Source organism: Lissotriton helveticus, chromosome 5_1 (genome assembly GCF_964261635.1).
Source record: "Lissotriton helveticus chromosome 5_1, aLisHel1.1, whole genome shotgun sequence".
Lineage (NCBI taxonomy): Eukaryota > Metazoa > Chordata > Amphibia > Caudata > Salamandridae > Lissotriton > Lissotriton helveticus.
This window is the reverse complement of record NC_136065.1, coordinates 33,344,204-33,358,286: the sequence shown is the minus strand read 5'-3', so window position 1 is coordinate 33,358,286 and position 14,083 is coordinate 33,344,204. Positions and strand designations below refer to the sequence as shown.

At 54.5% G+C, this 14,083-nt stretch overlaps 1 pseudogene across 1 annotated transcript in view; it reads left to right on the top strand.

The window, feature by feature from the left end:
* The window catches only part of LOC144754105 (E3 ubiquitin-protein ligase TRIM39-like), a 225,678-nt pseudogene that overhangs the window by 103,082 nt on the left and 108,513 nt on the right, over positions 1–14,083 (top strand). The gene's annotated exons all lie outside the window — the stretch shown is intronic.

Sequence of the window (14,083 nt, the reverse complement as noted above, 5' to 3'; positions counted from 1 at the left end):
CTGAGAAATAAAAACATGGCTCTTTCCCAATCCAAGATGGAGTCAGAGCCTAATTGAGGTCTAATTCGCATATGTCAAGAAAACACAGTTCTGTTCTTCTCTGCATTGTCATTTCAAATTAATAATGCGCATTTTACAAAGGGAACATTATTTAAACTGAAAATAACACCAACAGGGTAATACATCTGCCAAGCAACACCTCTGCAATTTTAAGTGTAAACAAGCTGCCTAAAGTGTGACCTATCATGTTTCTCACATAACCTCTACACATGAGCATGCAGACCAGCAGTGTCAGATTTGCTGTGATGTGAGTATACCTGGAGCCAGTACCACACCCAACTCTGCCTACAAAAGGCAGAAACAATAATACTCCTCTCCAAACCATAATATGGCTCCTTCTGTAATCCATACGGAGACTAACAAGGGCCACACTAATGGCGGATAACATAACATGTCAGTCTTCAAGACTTCTATATTGCACTGCCTTTCTCTTCCTGCTTAAATTCTAAGCCCCTCATTTATGAGGTTTTGCCGTGGAGAGCGCAGCAGGTCTTCCTGCTGCGCTTTTCTACAGCAAAGGAAAAAGGCAGGAATATGGCGTATCTATAAGATACGGCGCATTCCTGTCCTTTTCCCCTGCGCACAATGGGCTGCAGTGCGCCAACGCAGGCACCTTTGCACAATGGCGTAAGGGTGCCTGCGTTGCAGGGATGATTCTTTTTGTACAGGAAGGGAAACCTTTGGGTACAAAAATAATCACATGAGGCTTTTCCTAGCAAGGGGAAATAAAGATATTTCTACCCGTTGCGCCTCCCTTGCGCCTCCCCTGGAGAGACGTAAGCTTTTGGCACTGCCTCAGATTTACGATTTCTCGTAAATTTGGGGCAGTGTCAAAATGCCATGGATGTGGCTGGGAACGCCCCCAGCAACACCCATTGTACGCCCCTTTAACGCAGAACACTGCGTTAAAGGGACTGATATTTATCAGGCAGCATTAAGCCAAAAAAAGTGTCTTAGTGCTGCCTGATAAATATCACGCAGGCCTCCGCGCCACGGAACGTCACAAAAAGTGACTTTCAGAAGCGCAAGGAGTCTCATAAATGAGGCCCCGAATGTCTTCAAGACCAGCATACATCACCCAGTTATGGTTTTGATCACACAGCACTTTGCATTCGTCCACTTTTTGTTTATTTTTTCCGTGTAATGTTTAAGTAGTACGTTTAGGTACGTACTGTGGAATAAAGTCGCCATGTAATATTCAATGCGCAACTTAAGGTGTATCGCTCAAACCAGACTACTTCTTAGCTGTCACTATACAACGTGTTTTGTATATTTTTAATTACTTCAATATCATACACATATTCTTCCTACCTGCTCTCATCATAAATGTACAGGTTCTCAGATCATAATTGTGAAAACTAATTAAAAGTGGTAATTTATTTGTTTTGTGGATATTTACAGTGGTGAAGCAAAGGTGCTTTGGGTCTTAATGCAAGCCATCAAATTAGCAGCCCTTTCCCCCGGCTTTTAGTAAAAAAATATAGAACACAATAATATCGAAACAGGCGGCTCCTTATGCCCCTGGGCTTGGTGCCACTGCCCGTGCTGGACCTTCTTTAGCTCCGCCCCTGGTTATATTCATATCTCTTCGGTATGTTAATGCACTGCGTGCAGTTTACTTGCAGAATGGATCTGATACATTCTTGCATCGTTATGTATGTCGCTTACAGCAGCGGTAGGATGCCTTTCTACTGTAACAATGGTCTTGTTCCATAAACATTATTTTACGGAGAAGTTACCAGAACGGTTACTTTAGGAAAGAGGGCAGGAGCGGCCGACGTTGAAGCTGTGGAACTGGGATGGAGTCTGGCTTGAGGCTCAAACATCCTGTGATTCTGGGCAAATCACTTAATATCTCTGTGCCTTAAAAAAGGTGCTCATGTAAAGTTCTCTAAAACCTTCTGGTCCAGTTTCGCTATATAAAACTGCCCAAAACAAAAACCGCACAGCACTGAAGCATTGTTTGTGTGTGGGCTGGGTGAGTCATTTCCTCATTAACCTCTCGCAGTCTACAGCCAATCACTGAAACGAGAAAAGTAGAATTTAGTTAATAGGAGTGGTTTCACGTCTACCTCAAAGTACGATACAGCCAAACCGCCTGCACATCAATGAACCATTTCTGAGCACAATCTCAGGATGCAAGTGGCTCCTTCGAGGCTGCAGCTCTTGTAACATGACGGGAGGGGTTAGGGTAAGGACGGGAGCGCCAGGCACAAGGAGGGGCAGGAGGGTCCGCAATGCCTCATGCCTTCTTACAAACAAGTCTTCAACAAACACAATTCCTCTTCAAAAAAAAGTCCTAACCAAACTATTATCCTACCAAAAAAGCCAAACTAACCGTGGACATCAAAAAGTGCAAAAAGGCCATTAAAATGCAAACGCCAGAGCTGGAGGCACGGCACGAGAGGCAGCACTAACACAACTGTGGCATTAAAAGAAGGTGGAAGGGAATCTGTATTTAAATGTAAGCAGCTATGTCGCCAAAGCTGAACACAGGCAAACCGTAGCAGAGTAGGAAACCAAGAAAACAATAGTCCACCAAAAGAACAGTTAAAGAACCATAGCAGAATGAGACAGTACTTCGTCCCTGCTCTGTGGGAGGAACAGAAGGGAAAAGGGGGGACAAAGAGCCAGGGCTGACCATTAGAAAGCAAGTACTTTTAAAGGACACTGAAACAAACACAGTGAGATGGCTTTAAGGCCACAAGAGATGAATACTAAAGTGTACAAGAGGTTGTACGCTTAAATTCAACCTAAAAAGGAAGGGTTAGGCCTCGTGCAAGTTTTTTTTTTCCATGTCGAAATGTCAGTTTGCCAACTGTGGCATTAAGTGAAGGTGGAAAGAAGGAATGCTACATGTATATGTAAGCATCTATAGCACCAATGTTAAACACAGGCAAACAGTAACCAAGTAGGAAACCCCCAAAAAATATTCCCCCAAAGAACGGATAAAGAACCATAGAGGAATGAGACAGTACTTAGTCCCAGCTCCGTGGGAGGAATGGAAGAGAAAAAGAGGGACAGAGAGGCAGGGCTGATCACTAGCAAGCAAGGAATTTTAAAGGACATTGAAACCAACAAATCAAAAGCACGGGGATGGAGGGTTCATTTTTCCAGGTCGAAATGTCAGTTTCAAACACAGTGGCATGCCTGAGACATGTTTAAATGGTAAATTAAATGTACCAATCAGGTTTAAACCAATGTTACCATGTTATTGACGGAGAATCAGTGGGAGCTGGTGGTCTCTGATTGCAGAATCCATGCAGATGAAAGTGCAATGAATTGCATCCTATTTCTTACCCATTAAAGTTAATCCGAAGGATGCATTTTAGGTGTAGCATAACCCTGTTATTGAATAAATATTTTTAGATGCAATTCCTGGTGCGCGTGGGGATTAAAGTGCACAGTGGTGGGTCTTATTTAACACATCTCATTCTACAAAACTATACACTCAAAGAAGAATTCCAGACAGTAATCTGATCTATCATTGTTTAGAAAATGGTTTTCTTAATTTTTTTTATGACAACATAGGTCATATATAATACCGACGAAACAGGAATTTGACACATAGGAGCAGGAACCCTTCGAGGGGTTAGTGTGCCACATCAGTCCCTGCCCAGAGAGAAAAAAGAGAGGTGTAAATATTACAACTTCAGCGTCATCATGTGCCCTCGTCGGGCACGGTTAAAATTACAGTAATACTAATAATAAGAGCTATTGCAGAAGGTGGGGAGAGAAAACTGGAGACAAAGGTGCAATCACGGAAAGGAGGAGGAGAATCGCACCAAACCATTCAAATGTAAAACATAAAGTCTTTGCAGAGGTCGCTGCTCCTTGGCTAAGGACTTACCGCACCCCTCTCCTGGTGTTAGAAAGGTGATCCCGGGGGAGGCAGAAGATGTCTGACTGACCACCCCTAGGTCCACCTCACTTGTCGAAGTAGCCGAGCGTTAGCGAGAGGCCTCCTGGGTGAGGGTCCTCTCCTAGGACCATACAGCAGAGTAACTACCACACCACAAACGGACACCACACAAGAAGGTAAGTTTGTAGGCTTTATCAAGAATAAAGGTTGCTTGTTCTCAGAGATATGTACAGGTAGATCGATAGATCTGTAGAGTCTCGTAAATAAGGGACAGGGTAGTGGGACAGTCTCAATACGGGTGCCGGAAGAGATACCCTGCGCACAGCTTTCAATCCTCGAGCCGGGGGGCTCCGAGAGGTCGAGCCGAGGCAGCGCCATCAGGCTCTCAAGATGGTTCAGCGGAAGTGGGCTGCGGCAGCGCCAGCAGGCTCTCAAGATGGTTCAGCGAAAGTGGGCCGCGGCAGTGCCAGCAGGCTCCCAAGAGGGTTCAGAGAAGGTGGGGCGCGGCAGCACCAGCAGGCTCCAAAGGTAGCTTCAGGTTACAGGATAATGGGTTCTTCTGGTGTCTGCCGCGACAGCGTCAGCAGGGCTCTCTAGTCCAGGATACAACTAACTTCCTACTCCGGGGCTGGCCCAGATATAGGGCTGGAGTCCCGGACCCTCGCGCCTGGGGGTCAGAGGGGCCGGGACGATGGTGTCCAGACACCCAGCAGGGGGGTGGAGCCAGCGCCCAGGGGGGCCGGAGGGCGCTCGATACCAGGCGTCCGGGGACGGCTGGAGGGCCATCGAAACTCCCCTCCTCTTGGATCTGTTGAGTGGCCACTCGACCGCCTGGGCGGATCTTGGTGCCTCGATGTCGGGGCTTCGCTGGGGACCTTGGCCGGGGCCGAGGCCACGTGTTCGTGACGTGGATGGGGCCAAGATGGCGTCGGCGAGGCCTCGTGCTCAGGACGTGGTTTGTGACGTGATGGGCCCAAGATGGAGTCAGGCCGGTGTGGTGGTCCGGGGTGGTAGCCGGACCGGCAGTGTTGGGGCGTGCAGGGTCGGGCCAAAGGGCCTCCCGAGGCTCGGCGGAGGGCCGATGTCGTCCTGGGCTCGCCATGCGGGAGGGGTAGGACCACGCCATGAGGCCGGGTCCAACACGCGTCCCCCCCAGCTGAAGGCAGGGGAGAGTCGCCCATCTTCTTGGGGGTTCTCCTCGCCGAGGCAGAAGAACCTGGACAGGCCATCAGCATTGGCGTGGTCGTTGCCAGGGCGATGCTCCACAGTGAAGTCTATCCCTTGCAGAGAGATGGACCATCGCAACAGTTTCGGGTTTTCTCCCCGCATCTGCATCAACCACCGCAGGGGCCCGTGGTCGGTCTGGACCTGGAAGTGGGTGCCGAAGAGGTAGGGCCGGAGCTTCTTTAGGACCCATACGACGGCGAAGGCTTCCCTCTCGATGGTGCTCCATCGCTGTTCCCTAGCCAGCAGGCGCCGACTGATGAAGGCCACGGGAAGGTCGACTCCCTCAGGGCTTACTTGGGATAGGACCGCCCCAATGCCGTGCTCCGTGGCGTCGGTTTGGACCACAAACTCTCGGCTGTAGTCGGGGGCTTGGAGCACAGGGGCGGTGCACATGGCAGTCTTTAGTGTTTCGAAGGCGGCTTGGCACTCGGGGGTCCAGCTCACTTTTTGTGGTCGTTTCTTGGAGGTCAGTTCTGTGAGGGGCCCCACAATGCTTCCATAGTCTTTTATGAAGTGCCGATAATATCCGGTGAGCCCCAGGAAGGCTCGGACTGCTGTTTGGGTGACCGGGGGCTCCCAGGCCCGGATGGCGTCAATCTTTGGCTGGAGTGGAGCCACCTGGCCGCTCCCTACTTGGTGTCCCAGATAGGCCAAGGGTCCGTGACCTATCTGGCATTTGCTTTTATTGTCAGTCCGGCCCGTCGGAGGGCCGTCAGGACCTCCCAGAGGTGGGCCAGGTGCTCATCCCAGTGGAGTCTGTACACCGCAATGTCGTCCAGATAGGTGGCGCTGAACTCTTCTAGCCCCACCAGCACCCTATTCACGGGTCTCTGGAAGGTGGCCGGGGCGTTTTTCATGCCGAAGGGCATCACTTTGAAATGGTAGTGGCCATCCGGGGTCGAGAAGGCCGATCGCTCTTGCGCCCCAGGGGTGAGGCCGATCTGCCAATACCCGGCCGTGAGGTCGAAGGTGCTGGGATACTTTGCGTCCCCCAGGCGATCGATCAGTTCATCCGCCCGGGGGATAGGATGGGCGTCGGTCCTGGTGACTGCATTCAGCCCCCGGTAGTCAACACAGAACCGGAGCTCCGGGGGCGTGCCCAGGGCGGCGGCTTTAGGGACCAGGACAACGGGACTGGCCCAGGGACTGTCGGAGGGTTCGACTACCCCTGGAGCCAACATCTTGGCCACTTCGGTCTGGATGCAGGCCCGAACTCGGTCGGGCACTCGGAAGGCTCGGTGTCTTACAGGTGGGCTGTCTCCGGTGTCTACATCGTGGACACACCACCGTGTGACCCCAGGAGTGAGGGAAAATAGATCTGCAAATTGCCCCAGCAGCTTCCGGCAGTCTTGGTCCTGTTCTGGGGTCAGGGTAGAGGAGAGCGTGACCCCTTCGACGGAGCCGTCTTTCTCGGTGGTGCTCAGGAGATCTGGTAGAGGTTCGGAGTCGTCTTCAGCTCCGTCATCTGTCGCTAGCAGCAGACTTAGTTCAGTGCGGGCAAAGTGCGGCTTGAGCCGGTTAGCGTGTAGAACCCGGAGGGGGTTCCGGTGGGACTCCATGTCCACCAAGTAGGTGACGGGGCTCTTGCGCTCCACCACTTTGAAGGGCCTGTTCATTTGTCCTGGAGGGCACAAGGTACGACCGAGGACATGACCCAGACCTGCTGACCTGGCTCGTATTCAATGGACGAGGCGTTCTGGTCATACCAGCGTTTCATCTCCCCCTGACTGGGCTCAAGGTTGGCCTCGGCCAGTTCCCGGAACTTCCGAGTCTGGTTGCGGAGGGTCAGGAGGTACTGGTAGACATCTGGTGGAGCACCTCGGACAGCCGTCTCCCAGCCTTCTTTGACCAGGCTGAGGGGGCCTCGGACCGGGTGCCCATACAAGAGTTCGAAGGGGCTGAACCCCAGGGACTTCTGGGGCACCTCGCGATAGGTAAACAGGAGGCAGGGCAGCAGGACATCCCATTTGCGTCGTAGCTGCTCTTCTAGGCCCTTGATCATCCCCTTCAGTGTTCGGTTAAACCGTTCCACAAGTCCATTTCCTTGGGGGTGATACGGGGTGGTGAACTTATAAGTGACCCCGCACTGTTGCCACAGGGACCGCATATATTTCGATATAAAGTTTGTGCCCCGATCACTCACGACTTCTCGGGGGAAGCCGGCTCTGGAGAAAATCCCCATTAGGGCTCGGCCTACTACTGGGGCCGTGATGGTGCGGAGGGGGATGGCTTCCGGATAGCGGGTGGCGTGGTCCACCAGGACGAGGATGAAGCGGTGCCCCTGAGAGGTGCGGGGGTCCAAGGGTCCCACTATGTCGATCCCCACTCGCTCGAAGGGGGTGGTGACCACGGGAAAAGGCTGGAGTGGAGCTTTGATCCTTCCCCCGCTCTTCCCGCTGGCCTGACAGGTCGGACAGGATCGGCAGTGGTTACTCACATCGTTGTGCATTTTCGGCCAGTAGAAATGGGTCACCAGGCGCTGTAAGTTTTTTGTCCTGCCCCAGGTGCCCGGCGAGGGGCACGTCATGTGCCAAGTTCAAGAGGAAGTCTCTGAATCGGAGGGGAACGACCAGCACCCGGCTGATCCCTAGTTCGGCAATCTTCTGCTCGCTGTAGAGAAGGTCGTGGTCCCAATAGACCCAGTGGGACCCCGAGGGGTCTCCGGCGGCTTGAGTGGCGGCTTGTTGTCAGATTCCCTTGAGGGAGGGACAGGTTTTCTGCTCCTGCCACAACTGTTCGCTGGTGGGGCCACCTTCTTGGTGCCATTGAGCTAGTTCGGGAAGGTGGCCGAGCTTGGTGAGGTCTTCATGGCTGGGCCCCTGGGGGCCAGGATCAGGGTTGGCGTACTCGGGGACGGCGGGCGGTGGAGGTGCGGGCCACTCCGGTTCTTCAGGCAGGGCATCTTCGTTCGGGGCGGAGGCCCGGGCGGTCATGGATCGAGTGGTCGCACAGACCCACTCGGGGAGGCCTAGCATCCCTAGATGCTGTCTTCGCTCGATGTGGGCCCAGGGGGAGCTTTCCAGGTTGTTTCCGAGGAGGCAGTCCACGGGGGCATCGTCCCGGACAGTCACCTTCAGCATGCCCGACACCCCTCCCCATTCGAAGGGGATACGGGCCATCTGGCACAAACTCTTGGAGTTGTCTGCCGACCGTACCGGGCACAGGACATTGGGTAAAATTTGTTCTGGGGTCACCAAGTGGCAGCGGACCGCCGTCACGCTGGCTCCAGTGTCACGGAGGGCTTTGGCCCGGCGTCCATTGATGGTGACCCACTGGCGGTATTTCTGTGTGTTGCCTGGGATCGGGGTTCGGGGGATCATGTCTCGCTCACCCAGGCACGCCAAGATCATAGCGACGGGCTCCCACTCAGCCTGCTCGGGGTCGTTGTCCTCTTCCTCGCCTTCTTCTGTACCTAGGGCGGCGGCCGCGATCTGGCAGTTCGGAGGACCAGTGGTGCCGGGTCGCTGGTTCATCGGGCAGAGGGGGTCGTACGCATAATGACCCTGTCGCTGGCATCTGTGGCACGTAACGTTCGGGCGGGGCCCCGGTCATGCTGGAGGAGCCCCGCTTCGGCCCAGGGATGGCGAAGTGGAGTTAGGGGAGGACCCCATGGGGGGGTTTCGGCCCCTGCTCTGGCCTCCTCCGCCGCCTCGGGGTCGGTGGTTCCCGGGGGATCCCCGGCCGTAGTCTCCCATCGGCATCCGGGGGACTCGGGTGCTCACCCATCTATCAGCCTCGACAGCGAGTTTTCGTGGCTCTGTCAATTTGCTGTCTAGGAGATGCTGCCGGAGCTCGATGAAGCAGTTGTTGGAAAGATGTTCCCATATAATGAGGTCGACCAACTGCTGGTAGGTGGTGACCTGACTGCCTTTGATCCACCCCTCTAAGGCTCTGCTGTAGAAGTTCACGTACTCCACCCATTTGGTACCGGGGATTTTTTTACAGTCTCGGAATCGCTGCCGGTACATTTCGGGGGTGAGTCCGTAGCGAGTGAGGAGGGCTGTTTTCATGTGTTCGTACGAGTTCATCTCGGCATCGGGAAGCTCTAGCAGGGCGTCCCTCCCTTCGTTGACGAACTTCCCCCACAGGCCGGCGCCCCAGTCCTTGAGGGGTACTCTATGGGCGGTCATGGCTACTTCGTAGGCTTTGAACCACTGTTGGATGTCGTCGTTCTTATAGTACTCTTTGACGACATCCTTGGGTATGTGCACCTTTGTGTCCACAGGAGGGGGCGAGGTCTTGCCCCCGGATGCGCTGGCATCGTTCGTTTTGGCCTTGATTTCTAGTTCCTTTAAGCCACGCTCATGCTCGAGCATGAGTTTCTTTTCTTTGAGGTCTCTTTGTCTCCGTCTTTCCTCCAGGTCTCCTTCCAGCCGTAGTTGCTCGAGGGCTAATTTTCTTTCTGCCAGCTGGATTTCTCCGTCTTGTCGGAGTCGGGCGAGCTCCAATTCGTGGAGCCGGTTCCTCTCTCGTTTTCGGGCGTCTTCGTGGGAGGGGCCCAGGCCTAGATTTGCGGGTCTTTCCCCCGCTGGGGTCGTGTCGGTCTCCGGGCGTCCGTTCGGGCCCGGGTTCTCTTCATTCTGGGGTGGCATGTCACTAGCTCCCTCCCATGCTTGTAGGGCCGATTTAAAGTCGTCCTTGGTGCTTAGGCCAGTGGTAGCGATGCCCAGGTCTTTGCAGAATTGTTTTAATTCCTTGTGACTGTATTCTTCCATTTTCTCTTTCTGGAATTCCGTAGTCGGTCTGTTTTCTTGAGTAGTCATGGTCGTAGTGTGTTTTTCTCGGTAGTGGGTGAATCACTCTCTGTACGGTCTGCGTCGGCTCGGATCCCGTCGCTTGCCACCAATGTTAGAAAGGTGATCCCGGGGGAGGCAGAAGATGTCTGACTGACCACCCCTAGGTCCACCTCTCTTGTCGAAGTAGCCGAGCGATAGCGAGAGGCCTCCTGGGTGAGGGTCCTCTCCTAGGACCATACAGCAGAGTAACTACCACACCACAAACGGACACCACACAAGAAGGTAAGTTCATAGGCTTTATCAAGAATAAAGGTTGCTTGTTCTCAGAGATATGTTCAGGTAGATCGATAGATCTGTAGAGTCTCGTAAATAAGGGACAGGGTAGCGGGACAGTCTCAATACGGGTGCCGGAAGGGATACCCTGCGCACAGCTCTCAATCCTCGAGCCGTGGGGTTCCGAGAAGTCGAGCCGCGGCAGCGCCAGCAGGCTCTCAAGATGGTTCAGCAAAAGTGGGCCGCGGCAGCGCCAGCAGGCTCCCAAGATGGTTCAGCAAAGGTGGGCCGCGGCAGCGCCAACAGGCTCCCAAGAGGGTTCAGAGAAGGTGGGCCGCGGCAGCGCCAGCAGGCTCCCAAGATGATTCAGAGAGGGTGGACCGCAGCAGCGCCAGCAGGCTCCAAAGGTAGCTTCAGGTTACAGGATAACGGGTTCTTCTGGTGTCAGCCGCGATAGCGTCAGCAGGGCTCTCCAGTCCAGGATACAACTAACGTCCTACTCCGTGGCTGGCCTAGATATAGGGCTGGAGTCCTTTGATGTCCGGACCCTCGCGCCTGGGGGTCAGAGGGGCCGGGACGATGGTGTCCAGACACCCAGCAGGGGGGTGGAGCCAGTGCCCAGGGAGGCCGGAGGGCGATCGATACCAGGCGTCTGGGGACAGCTTTAGGGCCATCGAAACTCCCCTCCTCTTGGATCTGTTGAGTGGCCACTCGACCACCTGGGCGGATCTTGGTGCCTCGATGTCTGGGCTTCGCTGGGGACCTTGGCCGGCGCCGAGGCCACGTGTTCGTGATGTGGTGGGGCCAAGATGGCGTCGGCGAGGCCTCGTGCTCAGGACGTGGTTCGTGACGTGATGGGCCCAAGATGGAGTCAGGCCGGTGTGGTGGTCCGGGGTGGTAGCCGGACCGGCAGTGTTGGGGCGTGCAGGGTCGGGCCAAAGGGCAGCCCGAGGCTCGGCGGAGGCCCGATGTCGTCCTGGCCTCGCCATGCGGGAGGGGTAGGACCACGCCATGAGGCCGGGTCCAACACCTGGTCCCTCCAATCATGTACAATCGCTGGGCGAGGGTGTGTCGATGGCCTCCGTGAACTGTTCAGGGGCGATTGGGCAGCAATCCGCATGGGCAGGCAGGTTGATCCCCTCTCCGACTACATGTTCTTGGAGTAACTCTCCTTTCAATGTCATGATTGTACAGTTTCGTAATCATCTTGCCCCAGATCTCAAGCTCCCGTTCTGCGTTATTGTCTGTGCGGACACTCTGGAGTCTGCCCTCCTGAGCCACCGGCCACGCCAGGAGATCAGATACCCATTTAGTCCATGTTCAGGGGTGTTCAGACTCACCCGGTGTATTGCTATACACCCATGGACTTGTACAAACCCAACTGGACAAACTTGTGCTGCATTTTTCCCCCTTTTTGTGGAGTGGCAACAACGGGCCCGATTCACAGAACTAACTTAAGAGAAAATCATAAACTTACTACTTTTGGTATTCACAGAAGGCGTTTAGTAGTAGTAGTAAAGTCTGTCTTAAGTCTGTCTTAAGTCGAAATAGTAATTTTACTACTACTAAATGCCTTTTGTGAATACCAAAAGTAGTAAGTTTAGGATTTTGTCTTAAGTTAGTTCTGTGAAATGGCCCCAACACCAGTAAACAATGACGGATCATTAGGTATGCATTCACATGCATTATTCTGCGGACCTCACACAGCACCGCGTCCCAGTAGGGGTGGAACAATGGACATTTCCAAGTAACATAACTGAAATCAGCCGAGATTACAGCACCTTCTGGTCTCTCCGGGTAGAACCTGTGTAGGCACTGTGGGGTCAGGTTAGCTTGATATATGTAATAGAATTGTTTCAATTTAAACCTCGCCTTACTCGTCACCTCCCGTACTTATGCCAGTGTTAGAAAGGCGGTCCTTGGGGAGGCAGAAGATGTCTGACTGACCACCCCGGGACCTACCTCTCCGTAGGGAGTTGGCCGAGCGCCGTCGAGAGGCCTCCTGGGTGAGGTTCCTCTCCTAGAACCGTATCAGCAGAGCAAGCACACCACTACGAATGGACACCACACAAGAATAACTTCTTAGGAGCTTTATCAGCAATAACGATTGGTTCTCTCGGTAATATGTACAAACGGATCGAGGAATCCTTAAAGTCTCGGTAATTGAGGGCAGGGGGTAGCGGGACAGTCTTAGGATCAGCAAGGTCGGGCCGCGGCAGCGCCAGCAGGACTCCAAGATGGTTTCAGCAAGGTTGGGCCGCGGTTGGGCCGCGGCAGCGCCAGCAGGCTTCGAGGATGGTTTCAGCGAGGGTGGGCCGCGGCAGCGCCAGCAGGCTCCGAAGATGGTTTCAGCGAGGTTTGGCCGCGGCAGCGCCAGCAGGCTCCGAAGGATGGTTTCAGCGAGGTTGGGCCGCGGCAGCGCCAGCAGGCTTCGAAGATGGTTTCAGGGTTCAAAGTAGCGAGTTCTTCTCGGGGTCAGCCGCGACAGCGTCAGCAGGGCTCTCGACTCCAGGATACAACTGCCGACCCATTCCAGAGCGGCCCCAGATATAGGTCTGGAGTCGTTTGATGTCCGGACCCTCGCGCCTGGGGGTCAGAGGGGCCGGGATGAGAGTGTCCAGACACCCAGCAGGGGGGTGGAGCCAGTGCCTAGGGAGTCCGGAGGGCGATCGAAACCAGGCATCCGGGGATGGCTGGGGGGCCATCGAAACTCCCCTCCTCCTTGATCCGTCAAGTGGCCGCTTTACCACCTGGTCGGATCTTGGTGCCTTGATGTCGGGGCTTCGCTGGGGTTGTGGCCGGGGACGGGCCGAGGCCACGTGGTCAGGACGTGGAGGGTCCAAGATGGAGTCGGGCCTGAGATGGCGGCCCGGGTAGGGTCTGGACCAGTAGAGTGGGGCAAACAGGGGTCGCCGTGTTCCGGAGGGGGAGAGCTGGGGGTCACCAGGCGTGGTGGCTCTCGTGAAGGGTAGTTCCGTCGGGGAGGACAGGGGTCATGGCTGTCATGGCCGTGGCGCGGGCCCGCCATGCGGGGAGGAGCGGGACCGCGCCACGAGGCCGGGTCAAACACTCTCTCACACACTCTCTCACACACTCTCTCACACACTCTCTCACACACTCTCTCACACGCTCTCTCACACGCTCTCACACGCTCTCTCACACGCTCTCTCACACGCTCTCTCACACGCTCTCTCTCACGCTCTCTCTCTCACGCTCTCTCTCTCACGCTCTCTCTCTCACGCTCTCTCACACACACTCTCTCACACACACTCTCTCACACGCTCTCTCTCACACACACTCTCTCACTCACACTCTCACTCACACTCTCTCACTCACACTCTCTCACTCACACTCTCTCATTCACACTCTCTCACTCACACTCTCTCACTCACACTCTCTCACTCACACTCGCTCACTCACACTCTCTCACTCACACTCTCTCACTCACACACTCTCTCTCACAAACTCTCTCACACACACACTCTCTCTAACACACACACTCTCTCTCTCACACACTCTCTCTCTCTCACACACACTCTCTCTCTCACACACACTCTCTCTCTCACACACACTCTCTCTCTCACACACACACACTCTCTCACACACACACACTCTCTCTCACACACACACTCTCTCTCACACACACACTCTCTCTCACACACACACTCTCTCTCACACACACACTCTCTCACACACACACACTCTCTCTCACACACTCTCCTCACACACACACTGTCAGAAAGGCGAACCCGGGGGAGGCAGAAGATGTCTGACTGACCACCCCTAGGTCCACCTCTCCGTCGAGAAGTAGCCGAGCATTATCGAGAGGCCTCCTGGGTGAGGGTTCTCTACTAGGATCGTACAGTAGAGTAACCACAACACTACAAACGGACACCACACAAGAGGTTCAGTTCTTAAGCTTTAT